The 24,802-nt window shown below is 47.0% G+C and overlaps 1 non-coding gene across 1 annotated transcript; it reads right to left on the bottom strand.

Moving 5' to 3' along the window:
• Positions 1 to 1,708: 1,708 nt before the first annotated feature.
• On the bottom strand, positions 1,709 to 1,781 carry TRNAG-CCC. Its single transcript has one exon. It is a non-coding gene; the product is annotated as a tRNA-Gly (tRNA).
• Between the last annotated feature and the right edge of the window lie 23,021 nt (positions 1,782 to 24,802).

Here is a 24,802-nt window from a genome sequence, read left to right as displayed (position 1 = left end):
TTCTTACATATATCATTTCTCTACCAGACATTTGACGTTTTGTAGGATCCATCAACCGGTTGATAGTGGGTTTGAGATGTAAGTTTAGTGCATTAGAGAAAGAGAGGTGGGTTCCATGTACCCTGGGAACTGACTGGTGCTTGGCTCAATGTGTCCACCAATTGCTTTACAGGAGAAAGATTCTTAGAGGAATTAATATATTTCTGCAAAGAGGGCTCAGAAGGGTTCTGGATACTTTTCCTTTTAATTAATCAAGCAAGGAATATTCCACTTCTTTTTGGACATAACCATTTTCTCTCCCAGTTCCTATATTTTCTTGTATCTGGTTATAATTTATGTCTGAAGTAAGCAATTCATAGAGGACCATCAGAATTTACGGAAAAGAAGAAACGCTGTGAGTGCACACACAAGTACACACACACCCTGACCCACAGGTGACTTTCCTTTACATCAAACATCTTTTTCATTGCTGGACTATGGGTAAGACAATTCTGCTGCTGCTGCTGCTGCTGCTAAGTCGCTTCAGTCGTGTCCGACTCTGTGCGACCCCAGAGACGGCAGCCCATCAGGCTCCCCCGTCCCTGGGATTCTCCAGGCAAGAACACTGGAGTGGGTTGCCATTTCCTTCTCCAATGCATGAAAGTGAAAAGTGAAAGTGAAGTCACTCAGTCGTGACTCTTCGTGACCCCATGGACTGCAGCCTACCAGGCTCCTCCGTCCATGGGATTTTCCAGGCAAGAGTGCTGGAGTGAGACAATGGCCTCTGTTAAAGGTCTTTTCCTGGAGAAGCGCTGTGACTTTCAAGTTCCCTTGGCCATATGCTGCAGCATACGCGCGTGTGATTTTAGGTTTGAGAGTAAAATGACTTGAGGGTAGAGCGATGGGCAGATTGGCTGGGGGAGGATGGAACAAGCTGTGCCATTTCTTTACCCAGATGCCCAGATTCACTGCTGGGTGAGGCCAGGGGCTTGGAGGGAAGTACAAATCTTGGTGGCTTTGTCCTCAGCAAGGAAAACCAGGCCAAGGTGGCCCGAGGTTCTCTCTATAACGGGATCGGTGTGTGTGTTCTAGGTGTTGCTGCCATCCCTTCAGTAATTACTGTCAACTGCTTAACACCTCTTCCTACCTGTCTTCACTTCTACCTCAAAAAGCAGAAATGAGAAACTTGAAAAGGCCATTTGTTGAATCGAGTGTGTTTCCGGTGATAGCACGAGGGAACGGGACTGTTTCTTGCCTTGAGAAGTGCTGGTGCAGGCCCGTGTCAACGATAAAGGCAAACCTCCATTCAGATGGAGCCAGTTGGTGGAGCTGTGCACAGGCAATTACCTGAGTTTCCCAAGGGTGGTGCCAAGGAAGACAAGGGGAGGACTAGGAAGGGCAGGCTGGGGCTGGGGGGCCAGACACATAGAGGCCTCACTCTCAAAGGGAGTAGTCAACCATTCATATGACAAGGTGCCAAGTATTGTGCGGAGCTCTGGATTGACTGGGCTGGAGCATGACCTGAGTCTTGGTTGAAGCTCCGGTTCTTGAAACCCAGCCCCAAATCAGGGCATGGTTTGTCTGGTTTCTTTAATAGTTATTTTAATTATTTATTTATTCGGCTGCATCGGGTCTTACTTGTGGCTCGCAGAAACTTTGGTCTTCATTGCAGGATGTGGGTCTGTAGTTGTGGCATGCAAACTCTTTAACTGCGGCATATGGGATCAACCTCCCTGACCAGGGATCGAACCCGGGCCCCCTGCATTGGGAGTGCAGAGTCTTAGCCACTGGACCACCAGAGAAGTCCCCAGGGCCTTGTTGATCAGGGCCCTGAGGCAGAAGCTTCATCATTAGCATATTGTGACTACTAGAATTTCTAGAAAGACCTTCGGGTAGGGAGAGCTGCCCGGGAGAGGAGTTTTAAACTTAGCACAGTCTGGTCTTTAGCAAAAGCCTGGAAGATTACTCAAGGGCTGTGGAGTACACCCACAGCTCCACCTGCCAGGGATTAAACTGGGAATGTGGGAATGCTGGTCCTCAGACCCAGACTGGCCCAGCTTCCTACAGCGTTGCTTTCACTTGACTGTAGTCTCAAGGTCGGGCTATCACCCTGATGTTGATGAGGGCATTCACAGCCCTTGCTTTACAGGCACCCTCGGGAGAAATGTGACCTACTTGAAGAACAGGGAACTGGCACTTCTCAGCATGAGACTTATTTTTGTCTTAAGGACACTGTGAATCAGGTAAGCTTCTTGCAGTGTGGGAAGTTTCTTAAAGCTAAATGTGAGCATTCCGCCTGTGTCTAGGGCTCTGTAGTAGACATTTTCATGTTTACTAATTCCTGGCTCCGTTATACTCCTTTATCCTTGTTTCATTACTTCTTTTTCACCTACTTTTGCTTATGTTTCTTTGATGCATTTTATGTACAATTTTACATTGCCTTCCAGTGATATGCCAGAACCTTTGCGGTTGTTAAATATTTGGGCATTTTATGAGCCACAGCTGATAGCTTGAAATTAGCCATAGTGGGAATATTTACACCATGGATATAGGCAGACACTACAAATAGGCCTTTCTTTGCCTCCAGGGAACTAGTTTACCAGCATACTACTGTTTATATCTTATTTAGAAATGGTGGAATCTTAATAAATGTGTGTTTTAGGACCTAGAGATGGTCATACTAAGTGGAGTGTCAGACGAAGACAAATATTGTATGATATTGCTTATGCGTGGCATCTGAAAAAATGTAACAAATGAACTTATTTACAGAACAGAAACAGATTCACAGATCCAGAAAACAAATTTATGGTTAGCAAAGGGGAAAGGAGGGGAGGGATAAATTATGGGTTGGGGATTAGCAATATATAATAAAATATATAGCAAGTATATTTTATATGCTACTGTAAATAAAAAAGATAAACAACAGGGTTCTACTGTATAGCACTGGGAACTAAATTCAATATCTTGTAATAAACTATAATGGAAAAGAATCTGAAAAAGAATATGTACATATAACTGAATCATTTTGCCATGCACCAGAAACTAATACAACCTGTAATCAACTATTTTTCTATTAAAACATTTAATGTGTTTTTAAAAAGTACTATGAAATTATCTATCATATTTAAATATTGCATATGTTGGGAATTCCCTGGTGGTCTAGTGGTTAAGACTTTATCTGTGCATCCACAACTGGGGGCATGGGTTTGATCCCTGGTGGCAGAACTAAGATTTCTCATGCTACACAGCACAGCCAAAAACTAAATAAATTTTTAAAAATATTGCTTATAATTTTAAATCTTAAGAACAGTGGCACTGTTTTGGGTCCAAAAATGTTTCTAGGGTAAATAAATTTATGAGGTTGTTTTTTATTGATGGTGAGGGAAAAATGGGATTCATCCAAAACGTGCCTTCTAGTCAACTTGCCTGTGGTGCAGCTGTTCTATAAAGGAGGATATTTATGTACGTGGATGTGGTGACAGCTGTTTACATTTCTGTTTGTCACATTTTGAGTTGTACTCTGGTAGAGCTAAAGTTTTGGTAAATCTAGCAGCATTAGAAGCAAGTTGATATCCCATTCAATGTGCAATGGTTGCTAAGAGACCATTCAATGCAAATTAGAAGTAATAATAGCTCTAGTTTAAAAGGGCAAAGAATTAGGGCTGGGAAGGGAAAATGACTCCCTACAGAGGACAAGGGTTTTGCAGTGACAAACGTTGGCCGCTTGATCAGTCCAGGAACAGAGAGCCAAGGAGTGGGGACAGAGCAGGGATCAAGGAGTGGGGACAGCTGCATCACTCCTGGCAGGTCCCACGCTCCTCTGGTCTCAGCTTGCATCGGAGTAAGTGCAAATAGCTGCAGAAAGCATGTTTGTTATGCAGAGTTGGCAGCCCAGCAATTGCAAACCTCAGTGACAGCATGAAAGATAAGTTCTCTGACAATAAGATGGCAATTCCTGGGCCACAAACAATACCACTGGAAAACATCCCCAAAGCTGAAGCTCTCCCAAAAGCATTGCAGCAGGACCATTCATTGACCACAGTAGAGCTAACGATGTTTGCACGCTGACTGCCAGGTACAGGACCTTGCTGGTAAACACTTGCTTGTATAGCCCATTCTTACAACAGACAAAGAAACTGGTGCATAGGTGGCTGAAGTCACTTGCCCAAGGTGCTCGGTGACCACGAGAAGGAGCCAGGATTTGAGTGTCTGCTTTCAACTGCTCAGATCAAACAGAAAGAAAGATTTGCGTGAATAGTGATGGTCTGAAATGTGGTGATCAGGGCACAGGGAGCAGCTTAGTGAAGATGGAGCGTGTAGGAAAGGTAAAAGAGAGAGACCAGTGGCAGACTGAAGGATGGAGACAAGACTGGGCCTAGTTCCCAGCTCAGGAGACCTAGAGCCTTGAATCAGGAGGAGATGGAACCCACATAGAAAACCTAGACAGATCCGCTCTCTACTGGCCAAATAGCACCATTTGTCAGACTGTTGCTGAGTCTATATACTGTTAAAGGCAGCCATGGATGTAGGAATTGAGGGGTTATTTTGGTTTAGAGCCCTTTGTAGAGGGGAGCATGCATGCTGAGCTGCACGTCTGAAGTAATGACCTGTGATCCAAGAGGGGGATTCTCATCACATAGAGGACGTTCTTGAGCAGGGGATTGGGACAAGGATTCAAAGATCCTAAGATAGGAACAAACCTATAGAAACACTGATCTTACCCTTAAGGGAGCAAATGGGAACCTTTATGTCATTGGAACAGAGTGACTGCCAAAAATTGGTTTACATGAACTCTGTCTTTTGGTGTTGAGAACCATTATTTCTTACCAAAGGCCAGTAGACACTGTACTCTTTACCAGCTGATAAGAATCTGTGGCTTGCTGGTCAAATAGTTACAGATTAAACCACCACACAAACGCACTGAGGCTAGACTTTGGTTGAGGAGCTCTTGGCTGCACATTGGACAGAACCCTGACTTTCGCTCGATGTCTTTGTTGTTTCCAGATCCAACAGCACCGAAGGCAAGTTCTGGCTGCCAAGAAGGGAGCTGCAGGGAGGAAGGAGGCATCCTCTCCCACCCTCCTCCCACAGGACCAAGTCCTCACCAACAGTTTTCTCTGTCTTTAAAAAACAATTTTTTCTTTATATATATATATATTTCATTGAAGTATAATTGACTTACAATGTTTCAAGTGCACAGCAAGGTGATTCAGTTATCAATACATACATAAATTAAATATACATATAAATATACACATATTATTTTTCAGATTATTTTCCATTACAGGTTATTATACGATATTGACTGCAGTTCCCTGTAATATACAGTAAACTTTTGTTGCTTGTTGCATATCTTTTTTTTTAAATTAGAAATCTAGCAAGGTATCATTTATATGCCACAAAAATATCTGTTTCAAGTGTACAATTCAATGGTATTTAGTACATTTAAAGAGTTGTGTATAACCTGTAATCTAATTTTAGAACATATCCATCATCACCCCCCCAGAAAGAAGCCTCCTGCGCATTTGTGTTCGTACCCAATTCTTACCCCCAGGCCCAGGCAACCACTGATCTGCTTTCTGTCTGAACAGTTTTATATGTGGATGAAACAGGGGATGTTTTGCAAACACAGTATCTGCCCTGCACTTGGGATGAAGCAAAACACAGACCAGTTGACTATTTTTCATAGTCTCAGAAAAATTAAAAAATTCAGTAACTTTGAGGTATGATAATTTAATGTGTTAAAAGATGCAATCACCTACTGCTTTTTGTCTTTGAAGATATTCTGTGAAAGATCAGCTGTGATTTGCTGGCTGACTTGAAGGTTCAAACTTTCATGTTGCTGGATGATCATAGAGCTGCCCTGGAGACTGTAGGGTGCGTGCCTAGATTTGTTTGTTACCATTTTTTCTCTGAAATTCATATCATCCATTTAACTTGTATTCTGGGGGGCTTCTCAGAGTAGGAACTGCTATTACAAGGCAGATTTCATGAGGAAGTTGGCCCAGGGTTTGAACCCTTCAGAATCGGGAAGCTGGAACATCACAGCCACCTTTGAATCTTGCCGTGTGTCCAGTAGGATCGGGTGGCTGTGTGTGGACCCTCCCTCTCCTTTCTCTGATAGACCCTTTCTTTCCTCCTGCAGCTTTCTCCTCTCTCTCCTGTGCTGTCGGGTTTTCCCTCACCATTTGCATCAGGATGCACACCTGCCATAATTCTTTCCATTTACAAAACCCCTACCTTTGACCTGGCTTCCTCTTCAGGTACTGCCCATCATCTGATTTCCTTTCCAGAGAATCCTTGAATGGAATTGTCTACAATAGCTATCCCTCTTCTTCATTCCCTCTTAAACTCATTCTGGGCAGGGCTTTGCACCTGACTGTGGGCTTCCCTGATAGCTCAGTTGGTAAAGAATCCACCTGCAGTGCAGGAGACTCCAGTCCAATTCCTGGGTTGGGAAGATCTGCTGGAGAAGGGATAGGCTGCCCACTCCAATGTTCTTGGGTTTCCCTTGTGGCTCAGCTGGTAAAGAATCCACCTGCAATGCACGAGACCTGTTGATCCTTGGGTTAGGAAGATCCCCTGGAGAAGGGAAAGGCGACCCACTCCAGTATTCTGGCCTGGAGAATTCCATGGATCATAGTCCACGGGGTCACAAAGAGTCGGGCACAACTGAGCAATCCTTCTTTGCATGTGACACTCCACCAAACTGGCCCATGGTGTTGTTGCCAGTGACCCTATGTGGCTAATCCCATAACTGACCCTCCGCCTCTCAGTGCAGCTTGTCAGTTGCCTTGACACCTTGATCCCCACTTTCCTGAAGCTCTCCCTTCTTCTAGACCCTGGAACACCTCTGTCACTTGGCTTTTCACGTGCCCTGCCGGTCCTTCCTGAGCAGCCTGCTGTGTTGGCTGCTGCTCCTCACATCTCCAGTATATCTGTGTTGGGGAGTCCCGTGGCTTGCTTCTTCTCCTTTTCTCTCCTTGGCCTGGAACCCTCTTGATGTGATCTCGTCCAGGATGGTGGGTACTTTAAACTATTGCTCTTGACTTCCAAACTTGTATCTCTAACCCTCCCATCCTAAAACTATGCGAGTTCAAGAGAATTGTTCATGGAGATGCTAGAAATGTGAGAGGGCTCAGTGGACCATGTTCTTGGACCTCTTCTCTTCTTTGTAGTCCCTCACTTGGTGGTGTTATCCAGTCTTATAGATTTATTCTAACGAAGTCCAGCTGAGTTTTTCTGCATGGATCATGCATTTAGGGTTGCATGTAAAAACTCATCACTAAACCCAAAGTCACTGTAGATTTTCTCCTATGTCTTCTTCTAGAAGTTTTGAGGTTTTGCAGTTTACATTTTGGCCTGTAATCCATTTTGAGTTAATTTTTGTGAAAAGTGTAAGGAAGTCTGTATCTAAGTTTATTTTTTATATTTTGAAATTCAATTGTTCCAGCAATTATTTTTATTGAAAAGACTATCCTTTCTCCACTTAATTGACTTTGCTGCTTGGTCAAAGATCAGTTGACTATACTTGGTGTGGGCCTGCTTCTGAACTCTGTATTCTCTTCCATGTTTCATAACTTTAAATATCACTGCTGAGGCTCTTCAATGTATATGTCTAACCTAGACTTCCCCCCTGGAGTCCAGACATATATATTCACTGCCTTCTTGTATATCCACTTGAATGCCTAACAGGCATCTCAGATTGGCCACGTCCACACATAATATGATCTCCTTCCCCACCATCCAGTCTGTTCCTCCTCCCATCTCCATGGCAACTCCATCTTTCCTGTTGCTTCCATCAAAAATATGGACTTCTGTCATCAAATAGGTCAACAAATTCTATTGCTTCTACTTCAAAATGCATCATGAATCCAACCATTTCTCATCATCTGCACTACTACCATGCTGGTACAAGCCACTGTCATCCCTTGCCTGGGTCACTTCAGCAGCCTCCTAACTGGTCTTCCTGCTTCTGACCTTGTGGTTCCCAATAGTCTAGTATCCACAGAGCAGCTGCAGGGATCCTGGTAAAGTCAGATCATGTCACTCTTTTCCCCAGCCCCCTCCAGTGTCTTTCGTTTGAATTCAGAGAAAATTCCAAAGACCTCATGGTAGCTCACATGGTCCTTTATCACTTGTACTGCCCACTCACATCTCCCACCTCACCTCCCACGACTCTCCCTTGTTCATTCTGCTCCTGCCATCCTGGCCTCCTCCCTCTTCTTCGAACATCCAGCAGAGGCCCCTGCCTCAGGGTCTTGGCATCAGTCCCCCTACTGGGCATGTTCTTTCCCAAGAGACTCACAGGACCTACTTCCTCACCTCGCTCAAGACTTTGCTCAGATGTCACCTTCCTTTTTAAAAAACTTTATTTTACTGAAGTATGATTGATTTACAATGTTGAGTTACTTTCTGGTGTATAGCAAAGTGATCCATATATATATGTATGTAATGTATGTAAATGGGCATGTGGGGTGAGGGATCTCCTGGAGGCCAGAGCTGGGGTGGGGTTGGAAGAGTCTGAATGGGGCAAGTCTGCTAAGGGCTCAGGTGAAGGAATGCTGAGGGCGCCCTGCAGGCCTCTGAGGAAGCCTGTCTCAGCCCTCAAGACACCCAGGCTTGGGTGACCCCTCAGAGGGCATCAGCAGCTAGCAGGGTTGACCTTGAGCCCTCAGACGTGGGAGGCCACTTGTCCAGCTCTGTCCAGCCCACTGTTCTACACCCTGTCTGCCCAGTGGAGACCCAGTACATGGAGCGAGGGGAACAGGTGCTCCAAGCAGATGCTTCCCCATCCCTGGAGTCTTGAGTGAGCCTGGCCAGACAGGGGAGGAGGGGGTCGTGCTGGAAGCTGTGAAGTGGACTAAGGTGAGGGCAAGGCCTGAGACCTACCAGAATATCACTGAGAGAGGGAAAAGAGCCATTCCACCAAGCGTGGCTGACAGCAGTGACTACATGAGATAACAGCCTGTTATGTGAGCTCAGTAAACTCCTAAGGGAAAAGAAACAATGTTTGAAGACTGAGCTTGCAGATCTAAATCCATGTACAACAGCAGAGAATCATCTTTGCTTCATGAGATAGCTTTACTTAAGATAAAGGGAGATAAAAAAGCCAAAAACTTAATTTCCTAAAAAGATTTCAGATGTTGTTCCAGCTTTCTTCAGGACAAAATTTAAATCACTAGGCAAATTTGGTGGTTCAGATGTAGAGAATCCTCCTGCAATGCAGGAGACCCGGGTTTGATCCCTGGGTTTGGAAGATCCCCTGGAGAAAGGCAGGGTAACCCACTTCAGTATTCTTGCCTGGAGAATCCCCATAGACAGAGGAGCCTGGCAGGCTGCAGTCCATGGGGTCGCAAAGAGTCAGACACGACTGAGCGACTCAGCACACACACAGGTGAATTTGTGCTCAGAAACATGTTGAGAAGATGTAGACCTTGGTCTCGTCACCGTGCTCTGGTTTCCACGGGCATATTCTGCCCATTAAGCAGAGACCCTGCTCCTGACCTGAGCTCCCATCTCATTAAAGGAAGCTGCTCAGTCCCAGATCATAGAATCATAGTTTTAGAGCTAAAAGGTATGAGTTGGTTTATGATGCACAAGATATGGCATGCTCAGAGAGGTGGAGGGTTTGGTTAGGATCACACAGCAGGTTGGGAATTGTGGTAAGCAGAAAAATGGCTCTGAGGATGTCCACATCCTCATCCCCAGAACCTGAGATGATGCTCCCTTTCAGGGCAAGCAGGACTTTTCAGACATGATTAAGTTAAGGATGTTGAGATGCGGAGAGAATCCTGGAGTACCCAGGTCTCATCACAGGGGTCCTTGTAAGCAGGAGGTATGGGGCCAGCGTCAAAGAGAGAGATGTGATCATGCAAGCGGAGGTCAGAGTGATGCGCCCATGAGCCAAGGAATGCAGGTGATGTCTAGAAACTGCAAAAGGCAAGGAAACAAATTCTCTCCATCACCAGAGGAATTGTAGCTCTGCCAACACCATGATTTTAGCCCCACAAGACTCATATCAAACTTCTGACTTCCAGAACTGAAAGATAGTAAATCTGTGCTGTTTTAAGTCATTCAGTTGGGCAGTCTCTTCTTAAAGCAACATAGGAAATGAATCCAGTAGTAAAGCCCCATTAAAGCACCCACCTCCTAAGCCCTGTTCCCCTGGGCTTCCTGCCAGGGTTCTGAGCTGGTGATGAAGCAGGGTGATTCCTCAAGCAGGTGGAAAGCCCCATAGGACCCTGGCTTGAGTCCTGTGCTGTGACAGAGGCCTGGCAGGTGACGGAGGGTCTACTGGGTGGAGAAGCATCTTTCCAAAGGGTGTGGCCAGTTCTGGTGTGGTTCAGACAAGGACAGCTACAAGAGTTTTGAGACCTAGAGTCCGGGGTGGTCAATGGTTGAGAGTTGTGGAGGCCACTAAGGGTCCTGTGCCTATGTGGACTTTGTGTCCAGAGGCCTCCTGGAGTGGGGGAGTGGGGCTTCAGCACTGGACAAGGCTCCTAGGTTGGAGCCAGGGCCGGAACGAATGGGGTGTCTGGTGGGAGGGCCAGATCTGCAAGGATGTGTGAGTGCCGGTGAAGGTCACTGGTGTTAAAGGCAGCGAATGAGACTTGGGGATGAAGTGGTCAGTGCGGGCCACTCAGCCTAGGGCTAGGTAGGGAGGTTGGATGACTGATCCCTTCCCTTTCCAGCTGGGACTGCTTTAAGAACTGAGGTGGGGCTAGGAGGGATGGAGGGAAGGGATGTCAGTGAAGGCAGCTTCTGGAAGTTGAGCAAGACAGGGGCAGTGGAATGAGACAGAGCCATTATTCTGCCTACCACAACCCCCAACTTCCTGTGTGATCCTACCCAAAGCGTCCAGCTCTCTGAGCCTGTGTCATTTTGTGTTTCATAAAGAATGGCTTGAGGCTGACCTTTCCCACCACCCTCATAGACGAATTTAATAGTCACAACAATATACAGCTAATGCAAAGTTCTGCTATGGCTATAAAATAAGATCACATTTCCTTTTAAATGCCCAAATTCCAATAGCTCAGTGGCCCCAGTCTTGCCTAAATATTGGAATAACCTGGGGAGCTTTGGGCAAGGGCCTGTGGGCGACCCCACAGGGGTCCTACCCCTGACTTGACTTGTCCAGAGGCAGCCTGGACACTGGGGTTTGGAGAAGCACTTGAGGGCCCTGCTAGGGTAGCCCTGTGAGCTTATCACCTGTAAGCTGATCTCTCTAAGGATCCCCCAGCTGTGTCCCAGGTTCCTCTAGGGCTTGGGGCAGGGCCCCCACAGTTTCCAGCACAGCCTCCTGACCATGCCGCTGGGTCCCTGCCTCCTGCTCTGGAACCCTGGCCTCAGGAAATGGTGCTCTCCCTAAAGCTATGGCTCCAAGCGTAAGACTGGCCCTCTTGTGAAGTGGGGCAGGGCACCCAGGCCTTCCCGAGGCCCCAGGACAGTGGATTGGAAGCAACCAGGATGAGGTGGCTTGCAGAGCCCATGGGGCCAGGCCTGTCCTTGGGGACTGTCCCAGGGCCACTCACTCCCCTGCCAGAGGAACCAGCCTGTCCCCTGCCTAGCCATGCTCTGGATATCACCAGCACTCACAGAGCAGACCCCAGATATGTCAGCCAGCTCTAAGGTCTGACCCAAGCCCCACCTTCAGCCCTAGGACGGCAGGAAGGAAGGTACATTCTCTGGAGGGAAGACCGTCCACACCCACAGTCCCCTGGTGGCCTCCAGAGACATCCAACAAATGTTCAACGTCTGCCCTTCCAGGTAGATGGGCCTCAAGAGTCTGAGTAGACTGTAGGATAGTCTCCAACGGTAAGCAGAGGGCAGGATTCAGGACTGTTTTCTTCACCATATGACTGCTTGTTTGGGCGTCCCAGATCACCCAGGGTTAAAGAATCCGCCTATCAGTACAGAAAATATAATGAGATGTGGATTCAATCCCTGGGTTGAAAAGATCCCCTGGAGAAGGAATTGGCAACCCATTCCAGTATTCTTGCCTGGAGAAGTCCATGGACAGAGGAGTCTGATGGGCTACAGTTCACAGGGTCACAAAGAGTTGGACACGACTGAAGCGACTTAGAATCCAGGGAAGCCAGGAAACAACCACCCCGATAGCTCAGATGATAACAGGCAACGATTCACAGCTTGAGTCCATCCAGACAGTGGCCATGTGTCTCCCAGAGAAAGGCTTCAGGGAGGAGCTCTTTCTTCTGGTTACAAATTAGTCTCAAAAAATGAATATTTATAGAGGATGAGAAAAAAAGGACAGCAAACTTCTAATTTTAAAATGCCAAAAAATGCCTTCAAGAGCACCAAATCCAGGAAAATGACCTAATATTTTCGTTGACAGCCTGACATATATCTATGTTTTTCCCTATTTTTTTTTTTTTTTTCTGGCTGCATGCTCTTTGATCACTTGTCATATTCTCTGGAGAGAATCAAAAGATAAACACGTTCTGTTTGGCATAATTTCACATTAGCATAATTTCCTTGAGCCTGATTGATCAAAATTCACTGCATCTGGAATGACAGATTTGAGCAGGGCAAGATGTGTCCGATACTTCCAATGGGATCTGATATGTTAGGATAAAGAAAACGTGTGACTTCCATGGAGATGTACGTGCTCAGTGTTGAGAGTATTTATAGGTTTGTGTCCTGTAAACACAGAGGCTCTGATAAAAGTTTATCAGAAAAGAGAGAAAAGAACATGATATATTTATAATTGTCTACACTTCAGTCTGGAGACTGTGACAGGAGAGAATGGCCCTTCTGATTGCTGTTGATGAGAGCTGAATCTTCTACTTGCAATTCTACACATCTGGTGAGGCAAAGAATTTTCCGGAGACCAGCTCCTGGCTGGGTACATTTTAAACCTTGTTTATCCTCCTCCCCACAGTGTTCTGTTGCTGGCTGCCTGAGACATATTCTTGTTATAACATGGTGCTGGGTCCTCAACCTTCATGGCCAGGCCCGAGGAGCCTGCCCAGAGGATGGCAAGACCCTTCCTGGGGAATATTCTTGTGCCAGGGCGGTAACTTAGCTACACATGGAAGTGGCTGCAGACCCCCAGCTAAACTAAATGCCCCCCAACCTCATTTCCCATGCTGGATCCCCCAAATGCCATGGCCGTTCCACTGTCACCTGGCCTCTAGGAGAGTATGACATAGGGGACTTTGGAGTGGATGTAGGCAGTGGTCTTATGCAATGATGGTAGAATATCTTGGTTCAAAATGTTTACAGAAACATATGACTGTGTTTCCAGGGTCTGCGATGCGACCTGGCGAGAGAACAGCCCTGAAGCTGGAGCTTCAGAGGTGTCGTTGGCTGAAGGCACTGCCCCTGTGCTGTGCACATAGTCCTCCAGACCCGAGCCAGGGGGACTTGTTTTATATTTGAATAGCCAATAGACTATTTAGAATGTTTTTCCTATAACAAGGGACACTGCCTCAAAACTTAAGCCTCTACTGTTTGGTAGCCAGAAAACTATTATACTTGAAAGTTTAAAGTTTTTTCCAGTATCTAGAGTCCCTTGGACAGCAAGGAGATCAAACCAATCAACCCTAAAGGAAATCAACCCTATTTACTGAAGGACTGATGCTGAAGCTGAAGCTCCAATACTTTGGCCACTTGATGCAGAGTCGACTCATTGGAAAAGACCCTGATGCTAGAAAAGATTGAGGGCAGGAGGAGAAGAGGGTGACAGAGGATGAGATGGTTGGAAGGCATCACTGACTCAGTGAACATGAGTTTGAGCAAACTCCGGGAGATAGTGGACAGAGAAGCCTGGTGTGCTGTAGTCCATGGGGTCTCAAAGAGTCAGACATGAGTTAGTGACTGAACAGCAATGATTCATTAAGAGTTAATTTTTTTTCATCCAGAACTAGCCATTTCCCTTTTTATATCCTTAAGGACACCTTGCTGATATTTTAGTTATCTGAGGTCAGTCACTAAATGAGTGTTTTGCAAACTGAAATCTATAAGTCCTTGAGGAGAATTTTAAAATGCTTTGTTGGGTGAAATGGTAAAAAATTCTGGGAAAGTTTGGTGGTTTCTTATAAAACTAAACATGCATTTACCATACGATACGGCACTCTCACTTGCAGGCACTCTCTCTCTCACTTCCTTCATCCCAAAGAAATGAAAATTTATGTTCACATGAAAACTTGTATATGAATGCTCATGGCAGTTTTATTTATAATATCCCCCAAACTTGAAACAAACCAGATGTCCTTCAGCAGGTGAATGGTTAAACAAACTGTGTTGTATCCATACCACGGAATCCTGCTGCTGCTGCTGCTGCTAAGTCACTTCAGTTGTGTCCAACCCTATGTGACCCCATAGACGGGACAGCCCACCAGGCTCTCCTGTCCCTGGGATCCTCCAGGCAAGAACACTGGAGTGGGTTGCCATTTCCTTCTCCAATGCATGAAAGTGAAAAGAGAAAGTGAAGTCGCTCAGTCGTGTCTGACTCTTAGCGACCTGATGGACTGCAGCCTACCAGGCTCCTCCATCCATGGGATTTTCCACGGAATCCTACCCAGCAATAAAGAAAAAAATTCTTGATACACACTATGCTTTGGATGAAGCTTAAGGGAATATACTGAGTGCAAAAGCCAGTCCTAAAAGGCTGCATACTGTATGGTTCCATTTACCTAAGACTCTCAAAATGACCGAACTATAGAGATGGAGAAGAGATCTGTGGTTGCCAGGCGCTTGGGGGTGGCGTGGGTACAGCATAGAGGGGAGATGTGTGTGATTATAAAAGGGTAGCTCCAGGGATCCTTGTGGTGATGGGACTGGGCCTTGTCTTGACTGTGGTGGCAGAAGCTGCTCATGGGATAAACTTGCAGGGAACTAAACATACGCAAAAGTAAGTGCAAATAAGTAAGTTCATGTTAAACTGGGGAAATCGGATTCAGATTGGTACTTTGTCATAGTCATCGTCAACGTCAAGGCCCTGGCTGTAATCTTATTATAGTTTTGTGAGATGTTGTTACCACTGGGGAAACTGGTTGAGGGATGTGTGAGATCTCTAGGTATTATTTCTATTCTTCTTCTTTTTTAATAATTGTATTTATTTATTTTTGGCTGTGCTGGGTCTTCATTGCCCTGAGGGCTTCTCATTGTCGTGGCTTCTCTTGTTGTGGAACGTGGACTCTAGGGCACTCGGGCGTTAGTAATTGTAGCTTGGTTGTTGTGGATCCCAGGCTCTAGAGCACAGGCTCAATTGTTGTCGTGCACAGGCTTAGCTGCTTCGTGGAATCTTCCTGGACCAGGGATCGAGCGCATGTCACCTGCATCGGCAGGTGGATTCTTTACCACAGAGTCACCGGGAAGCCCTTGGTATTATTTCTTATAACTTCATGTGACTCTGCAATTATCTCAGAACAAGTTTAATTAAAAATTATGTGAATATTTCGATGGTAATAAAAAGACAAGTATCTGTACGTTCTGGATGATCCGAGTGACCCCTTTATAGCCTTATAAGCTAGTTCCCCAGTGGATCATCAGTGCTTTCTTTGGAATGAATGTTTATTGCCAGTCACTTTGCACAAGCAACAACATCTTGGCAAGAACAGAATCAATGACAAGCCTCCCTGGTGAGCAGGCCAAGTGTCAGAGAAAGATTCTGCAAGGCAGAACTGAAAAACATTCTTATTGGCTCCCTAGGGTTGACTGTATTATTGTAATGCCAGTTAAACATGCAAGCTCATATACAGATTTCTAACTGAATATAATAAAAACTACAAAACCAATAAAATTCAAATTAGTGCCATTAATTTACTGCAATGAATGATGCTGCTGTGTTGAAACTAACTGGTTGATTACAAAGTGGCGATTATACACACACTGCTAGAGGGCTTGCCTACCATTTTTTTTTTCAGAATTGGGGCTACTTTGCTTACAACTTGAACTTCCTAGGGAGCCAGGGCGCACGTCAGAAAAGGCCTCAGATCCTCTGGGATAAATATAACAAGGACCATTAGTTCTTAAATCTTCTTAACAGCACACTTTCGTGCTCAGACATATCCTTGACCAGCTTGGTTAGCTTGTTTCCTGGCCTTAGCAAATACGAGGATTATTTCTGCAGGCTATCCCCTCGTGAAATGACCACAGAGAATGTGACGATCATGGGGAGACTGGAAAATTACAAAAAGCAGATACAGAAACGAAATATTTTAGTGATTGTGAGGAAAAGGCACAGAACTTCTGAGAAAATCACGGTCCGACTGCCCAGCACACTGAATAATGTTCATGATAATGCTTATAGTGATGAATGGAAGGTCGAGTTGAGAGGCTCACGCTTGGGAAGATTGGGTGGTCCCACCTGGACACTCATGTGGTTTGGAGTTCTGGTCCTTGAACAAGCACACTTCTGTCTTCCACAGTCCTGAGCATCCATGGGCGACTCTTTCTCAGCAGAGAGAAGGCAGACGCTGTGGGCACCTGCGCTTGAGCTTATGTGTTGGGCTGGGACGGGGGAGGGAGATGGAATTCTATGACATGCAGAACAAATGGCCTCGCACGTGATTAATTGTGCCCCCCCACTTCCTGGGCTCTCAGGGCTGCTGATAATTGCTCCCCTTTTCAGGATTTCAAGGTGGCACATCCGACCTTTCAAGCTTTCATCTTCACACCTCTTCATGCCTCTTATGACAGATAATTACAGCTGAGGATGAACACCAACAGGAAAGCAGACCTCTTCTCTTCACGTTAGGCACTTGCACCAACATTTTAAGACAAATTATTAATAACTGTGCTTGAGAAAGCGGTACCAGCAGAAGCTTCTGAGATACTGAATTGTTTTGTGACTGTGGAAGAAAGAAGGCCATTTCCATGACAAATAGGGGAACTTTTATGGAGTGATTAAATATTAATTTATCCAACAAATATTTATTACATGCCTTCAGTGTTCAAGATGCCTTATTAGGGACCACAGGGTGCACAAAGCCATACATGATTCAGTTCCTGATCTAATGGAGTTTACAACCTGGGAGTTTAAAATAAGATTTATTGTTCCAAAGTCCTACCATATAAAGAAGTGTCAAAAATGTAGTTCGGTGACTTCTCTGGTGGTCCAGTGGTTACACTCTGCCTGCTAATGCAGGGGACACAGGTTCGACCCCTGGTCCTGGAAGATCCTACATGCCGAGGGGCAGCTGAGCTGGCTTGTGTGCCACAAATACTGAGCCCACGCTCTGCAGCCCATGCTCTGCAATGAGAGAAGAACCTGCACAGCCCAACAGAGAGTACCCACTGCTTGCCGCAACAAGAGAAATGTCCATGGGCAGCAATGAAGACCCCAAAATAAACACATAAATAAAATAAAAAAGAATTAACTATTAAAAAAAGAATTAGCTATGCAAACATGGAGTTCAATCTTAGTGACCAAGGAGGCAAGAAGTGGGGATGTGTAATGACAAGGCACCCCCGAGCTGCCCCAGAAGGATGAGCAGTGCAGTAGGGCAGGAATGGGCAAGGGCATGCTCCATGGAGGGCGTGGTGTGGGCAAAGTTGTGGGGGTTGGTGGTAAGGAAGCAGTGAGTTTCTCTGGACAATGAAATCCTGATGGAGGGGCAGCTGGAGATGGGCAGAGACCAGATTGTAAAGCACTTTTAAAATGCTGGGCTAAGCAGTTAAGCTTTATTCTTTGGGAAGTAGAGTGACCAGTAGCGGTAGTATTAGTGGGGACAATTAGAATGGATGAGAACAATCCACTAGAAGGCCACCGCAGGAGCCCAGGTAGAAGGCCTGAAGAGGGGAAGTGAAACTTTAGTTTCAGGGAGTCTGGCACAACCATGTCAGGTCAGTCTGGAGGGAGGCGAGCCTCATTTTTGGTCATGGGCAGCAGATAGGGAAAGCAGATGTTTGATAAGACTGTACAGGTTTCATCGGGACAGAACCCAGCTTCCAAGGCATTCCTGCCCCAAAGGGCTTGCCCAACTTCAGTGTTTTTGTTACTGAGTCCAACCTTGCACTGCTTGCCCGCATGACAGGCCAATAAAGGGAAAAACAAGTTGCTGGGGCAAGGAATAGAGACTTTATTTGAAAAGCAAGCAAACCAAGGAGATGATAGACTTGTGTCCCCAAGAAACCCTCTTGCCTGAGTTAGAATTCAGGCTTCGTTTATACTAAAAGGGGAGGGAAGAAAGTCAAATATTTCCTGGCTCCCATCAGCCACCAGAGATGTGGTAATTTCCTCCTTCTTGCAGTCATTCACAGGTGGGTCTGGTCAGGTTGTTTACTGTGAGCTAAGCAAAGGTATTTTAGCTTAATGCTCATTACCTGGGGTGGCAAGTGTCCCAGAGATGGGCTCTTATGTATAATTTAAGCTTCCCTTTAGTAATTTATAACAGAATATAAAAGTCTCTTCCCTATTACCTTTTGGAACTAATGTACTAAATTTATCTTATCTGCAGGTTGACATTTCACAGTTTTGAACTGATCCTATGTAGTTTCATGAGATGTGCCTTGAATCTCCCCAGAAGGTAACCCACACCTGTCGGTGAGTCTCAAACCTATTGCCAGAGTTGGTCAGGACCCTAGGATTGTGCCTAGTGCCCAGCAGGAGCACAGCAAATGCAGATGTTTATAACCGTGGTTCCTATGAAAGACCAAGCTCAGATCAGACCTTCCTTTGTTGGTTCATTCACTTGGCCGCGTATGCCGAGCCCTACTATGTGCAGGAGCCAGGCCATGTCTGTGGCTGTCCGCCTCCGCGCTCTTCCCCTTCTCCGAACTCCTCTTGCTGTCCTCTGTCTTCCTCACCAGCAAGTTCTTCCCTCCAGAGGTAGGAGGGAGTAGAGGTTCCCCTGCTGGGTGGGATCTGGACTGACCACCAGCAAGGAGAAGGTTGAGGGCCACCTTTGTGGGGAGTAAGCCAGGAAGTCTAAATGTGTCACCAGGCATGGAACAGCATCACTGGTGCATATGACAGCAACAGCACGTACTGCATCGGGAAGAGGGGAGAGGGGAGCGTGGGGAGGCCTGGGGAAGCCTGGTCTCTGTCTGTGCCAGGCGCAAGTTCTTTACCGTTACACCTCATGCCTGTCATGACCTTCCAGTGAATGTGGCACTATCATCCTGATTTTAAAGATGGAGAAACTCGTTTTTACAAGGACTGTGTAATATTGCCCAGGTTACACAGGTTGTATGCTGGATTTGAACCCAGAACATTCAGGCTCCAAAGCTCAGGCCCTGGCCCAGCCCACACTCTTAACCTCTTTACTGTTCCCTAAAGACAGATAACAACGTGATCACCGTGGCCTGAATGGGTACACGGTTCACCACCTTACTTCCGGGGCTTAGCACAGGGTCAGACACACTAGTGAGGGTGTTAGTCCCTCAGTCATGTCTAGATCTTTGTGACCCTATGGACTGCAGCCCACCAGGCTTCTCTGTCAATGGAGCTCTCCAGGCAAGAATGCTGGAGTAGGTAGCCATTTCCTTAAAAGTTCATGAAGTGTTTGTAAAATGAATATATAAGAATGCATAATTTCCTTAAATAATCATTCTACTACTAGCCTGCATCAATATAATGTTTTATTGTTAGTGCTCACTCAGATTTCAGGGGTAGCAAACATGATCCTATCCTACTCTGCCTGTAAAAATGACCCCGTGCAAAGGCCAGGACAGGTTTAATAGCCCCATTTTGCAGAGAAGGAAACTGAGGCTTAGGAAGTTTAAGTGACTTGTCTGAAGTCCCAGAGTAAGGGCATCACGATGTAGAATTCAAAAGCCTTTTTTTTTTTTACTTTAGCTCAATACCTCTTCTCCACGGCTGTGCTTCTTCCTCTAGTAATGAGGTAGAAGCCAAAGTGCAGAGTCTTTCTTTCCTCATTAGCATTCTTTCCAAAACAGGCGCCAGTGGGCCCATCCTATAAAATGCCATAAAGCAGACTCGTGTGGTCTTCGTCCTGCTCTGGAAGCATCTGTGAGTTGTGCTCTGGAGGCAAGGGGAGAAAATGTATTAGGTTCTCTAATATGATAATAATATAAAAAAAATTTATGGTGCCCCAGAGGGAGAGAATTACAGATGGATGAAAGGTGACTATTTAATGTAGAGGCTTTATTTTAAAGGGGTATAAAAATAAACAGAAGAAAATAGAGTGCAAGTAGAACCTGCAGATAATGGAAGGCGGATGGGCCTTGTTTTGCGGCGCTCCTGCCGCAGCCCACCTCCCTGCGTAATGATGGCCATTTTTAACATTTCCGACTCCATCATTTTTCAAGTAGCTCCACCGTCTCTTACTTATTTGCCAGTCCTCAAGAGATTTCTAGAACTCCAGGAGTGCGTTTGGCCTCCCTTTCCTTCCCTTACTTCACCACCTCCCTTAAGGTTCTTCCTGAAGTCAGACCCTGGGCCAGGCTTGGGGATGGGAACTTGTGTGCCTCTGAGTCCATGATGCCCTGACATCTGTGTGACCAGCTGGGGGCGCTCTGTGGGCAGGAGCCGTGTCCCAGGAAGCCAGGAGGTTACAGATCCTCACTTCACACACCCGGGTCTCTGGTTGCCACCCTAGCCCCTTCTACTTCCCCTCCCTCACCCCTGGGCAGGTTGTTTTGAACTCTTCCTCTGCCGGGGGATACACAGGGACCTGCACCCCAGAGGCATAGCCAGGGTGGGGTTCTGCCCATCACCCTCTTGTTGCAGGCCTTAGTCTGCCCTGCTTGACCCATCCCAGCCCAGCCCTGGAGGGAAGCTGCCAGGACGCTGTGAGCAGGCATGTCAGCCCTGAACTCCAGCTGCACTTCACCAAGACCTCGCAGGACGTAAACTCTGCTCAAGTTTCCCCGAGTCCAGCTTCATTCCAGACTTCACTGTCCTCAGGAGGCCACTAACCTTCCACCTACAACAGTCTCCCTGTCCCTGGTGGCTCAGACGGTAAAGAACCCACCTGCAGTGTGGGAGACCCAGGTTTGATCCCTGGGTTGGGAAAACCCCTGGAGAAGGGAATGGCGACCCACTCCAGTGTTCCTGCTTGGAAAATTCCACGGACAGAAGAGTCTGGTGGGCTACAGTCCATGAGGTCGCAAAGAGTCAGACATGACTGAGCGACTAACTCTTTCACAACAGTGTCCATCTGCTACAGCCGCTCTTTGATCAAACTAAAGCATCTTTTCTCCTTTATTCTCTGTCTGCTGCCCTCCCAGCCTGCTGGTTTCAGGGTCTCTCGTCCTGCAGGTGGGCTCTGGGGGGTTTGAGTTTTGCTCTCAGCTTTTTTGACTCCTGTTCTGTCTTCATTCTGACCTCTTGTTGATGCAGACAAGCCAGGCAGCCCCATCTCAGCATGGGCATGGAGGAGACAATGGTTCCCTCCAGGGCCGTGAGGGGTAGGGTGGGGCAGAAGGGCCCAGACAGTGAGGAGATAGGAGGCTGGTGTTGTCTTCATCTTCCTGCAACATCGCCCCTCTCCACTTTCAGGCCTCCCTGCCTCCCCCTGCCTGAACTCGCCTTCCAGCCTGGCAGGGCCCAGAGCTTCCCACAGGCCCATCTCCTGTGGTAGTACCCACTCTCCCCTGACCAGGGTGGGGGCCCTGCCCCTCTGCTGTTCCAGCTACGCCCTGTTCCAGCTACGCCCCCATGTGAGATAGGCTTCTGACTGGGGGTGGAAGGCCTGGCTCAGGGCACCTGGAGGATGTGCCATGGGGCAGGTGCAGGGGCTCCTGTGGACTGAGGCTCTGCCTCTGTTTGGCCCACACTTTTGCAGGCTGGTTAGTGGGGACCAGTTCTAGCATCCTGCAAACAGGCAGGGCGTGGCTGCAGCCTCCAGGTCTGTTTCTCAGAGTTGCACAGAGTGGCCTCATCCCCAGCCACTGTCCGGCAGGGCTGGGGTTTGACCTCCCCACACCATTGCCTCGCCACAGGGCTTTCACTCCAGGGCTCGGCCTGCCTCCATGTCCCTTGGTTTCTCAAAATACACTGTAGGGTGCCACACATGCGCACAGTCAGATATGCTGACAAGCACTGGGAAACCTTCACTTTCTTAAAACAGAACTCTAATGCAAACGCACTTCTGCTGTTTTTCAAAAGACAGATCGTCATGTACAGAATTTCCATTTCTTCTGAGTTTAGTTTGAGACTGGCTGCTGGGGGACACGGCTGACATGGGGTGTCTGGACTCTAGCCGGTAGCAGGCAAGGCCTGGGCCCCCCGAAAGGTCTCTTTTCTCAGAGGTCCTGTCCTGGGCCCCGAGAACATAGCAAAGTCTTAAAAGGTGAACGATTCCAGGAGATATAGGACAGAAAAGTGAAAGGAGTCTGGGGAAAAAACTTATCTGGGGAATGTGTGCCTTCGAGGTCCTGTGTGCACACACACTTAAAGACAATGGTGAGAATTCAGGTCACTGGAAAGAGCCCTTGTGAATTTTTTAGGTCTTTTAGGCAGAAAAAGGGATTTTTTTTTTCCCTTCAAAACTATTCAGTTTTAGGGCTTCCCAGGTAGCTCAGTGGTCAAGAATCCGCTTGCCAATGTGGGAGACACAGGTTCAATCCCTGGGTCAGGAAGATCCCCAGGGGGAGGAAATGGCAATCTACTCCAGTATTCTTGTTTGGGAAGTCCCATGGACAGAGGAGCCTGGCGGGCTACAGACCATGGGGTTGCAGAGTCGGACATGACTTAGTGACTAAACAATTCAGTTTTAAGTTTCTGTGTAAAATGTGGACATAATATTGTTATTTCTCTTCCTCCTAATTGGTGAATCTGTGGGATTCTTGTCCTTCATTGCGAGAAAACCATGTCTTACCGAATTTCTGCAGTTTTACTTAGCGTCTAAACTGTGTTCAAAGCCCGTTGTCTTCTTGAACAAGGCTGATGGTCTGCATTATTGGAGCAGAAGTAAAATGAGCAAAGCCTCAGTTTATTCTCATGTCAGTCCATGATTTCCGTGAAGAGTTTAGCTGATAGGGGGTCTGGAGGAGAAATTCAATAGGTCACCTTTGGGGAAATTGAACTTGGGCCCTTTTTAAAAAATTCTGGACAGACCTCATTTTATTTTGTAAGAAAACCTAGAAATGACTCACTGAAAGAATCCACATAAAAATGATATGTAGGAGTTTTTGAATAAAAATAAGCCATAAATAAGTAATAAATCCTCGATAGGCCCATTGAAAATGGATAGCAATAATGTTGTGTTTACTGCCTCACTCCCAAAGCACAGATATTTATTATAATTCAGGGCAATTCATTGTACTTGTCTGGCATTTATAAAATTCTCATCATAGTATTAGAGTAAGAACCCATTTTCTAGGAAGTATTGTTGTAATAAACTGTAATTAGTGGGTTGTAAACAGCCGTAATTCATTTTTGGAAGGAAAAGGCATGTGGACAGCTAAATATTTGTGAGCCGGTCTGCTCGCTGGAGCTTTTCCATCAGCTGGACGCGCACCTGGAGCGCGGGGCTCCTGCAGGACGCAGCCGGACTCCTCAGCTCCAGGCTGCCTTTCACGGAGACCACTGGTTTTTCCACTACTTCCCCTGAGGACGGCCCCGTCCCAGCGCTCCATCTCGATGCAGCCTCTGTTGTTTTACAGCGTGCTCGTCCAGACACCCAGCGAGAGGCACTCTTGGCTGCCCACCTGGAAGAGGAAGCGGGGCAGGTGCCCGCCGGCCGGGCTCCCCACGACACGGTGTGAGACCTCGGGCTACAACACGGGACCCGGGCGCTGCTCCGACCCCTCGTGTCTTGTGTTGCAGCCGGAGGGACGCAGGTCCGCAGCAGAGCCTGCTCCCCGCCCGCGCGGGACTCGGCAGCGGGAAGGAAGGTGGGTGTGCGCTCTACAGGGTGGCCTGGGGGCAGCCCCCGCTCGGACCCCTTCTCGGTCCGCGATCAGTCTCCGTGCAGGGCTTCGTTCACCCCTAGTCCGCGTTGGGTCCCTCGTGCCGGTTGCCTGGGGTGCGCAGCTTGCTTCGAGCTGGGCTTTGAGGCCGCTCTCTGCTCCTCACAGGCAGTGTCCCCCTCCCAGCTCAGGTGACCACAGTGAGGCTTGAAGGGCCTCAAGAAAGTTTCTCCCCGAACGTCTCTTGCACTGGTGGGAAAGCCCACAATTAAACCTGCATTCCTGCTGGTGGATAACAGACATTGCTTTTTTAGTTGTTTCTTAAATGTATTTTTCTGCAAGATGATAGGTTAAACCATTGCAGGCATCAGCTGGGTTTCATTGGTTACATTCCTCTCCGACATGGCAGGGACTTGAGACAGAAATGGAATCTGATGGTGAATTTCCATAGGGAAAAAGCTCCAACAGAGGACCCTCCAACTGGAGGTGGGAGGCATCAAAGGCAAGCGCCTTCACCATTTCAGCACAGGCTGGAGCTGTGGACACGGGGTCCAGAGAGCTGTAAGCTGGGGTCTGTGGGTCACATTTCTGCAGTGCATCTGCCCCCACCCCGCAAGTAGTGGCTTTTAGCCAGATCTGAATCAATCCCCCACCCACAACTGGGTGTGTTTCTTCCACAGCCGCCCAGTCCTCAGTACAAATCATCCGTTCATTCCTTCACTTTTTTTGCTGGCCTCATGGTGCTCATAAAGCTGCCTATTTTAGAAGGAACTTACTAGGTTTTAAATGTAATAGGTTCAGCATTTTTCCTTGACTGATTTGGAGGGCGGTGGAATAAAGTGAGAGACTATATTTAAATGAACTGAAGGGTAAACCAGGTGGCTGAGAAGGTTGAGATGAAATGGTGGTTTTCAGCTGGTCCTGGAATTCTTCCCAGGCAATGCGTTTATTTAGGAAAATACCTTGGGATGGAAAGTGGTTTGGGCAGACATCAAGGAATCAGTAGAAACATCTAGATTGCCTTGTATTAAAAATGAAC

The sequence above is a fragment of the Oryx dammah genome, unplaced genomic scaffold (assembly GCF_014754425.2).
Source record: "Oryx dammah isolate SB20612 unplaced genomic scaffold, SCBI_Odam_1.1 HiC_scaffold_22, whole genome shotgun sequence".
NCBI classification, from domain to species: domain Eukaryota; kingdom Metazoa; phylum Chordata; class Mammalia; order Artiodactyla; family Bovidae; genus Oryx; species Oryx dammah.
Note: the sequence above shows the minus strand (reverse complement) of the source record. Positions and strands in the feature narration are given on the sequence as shown.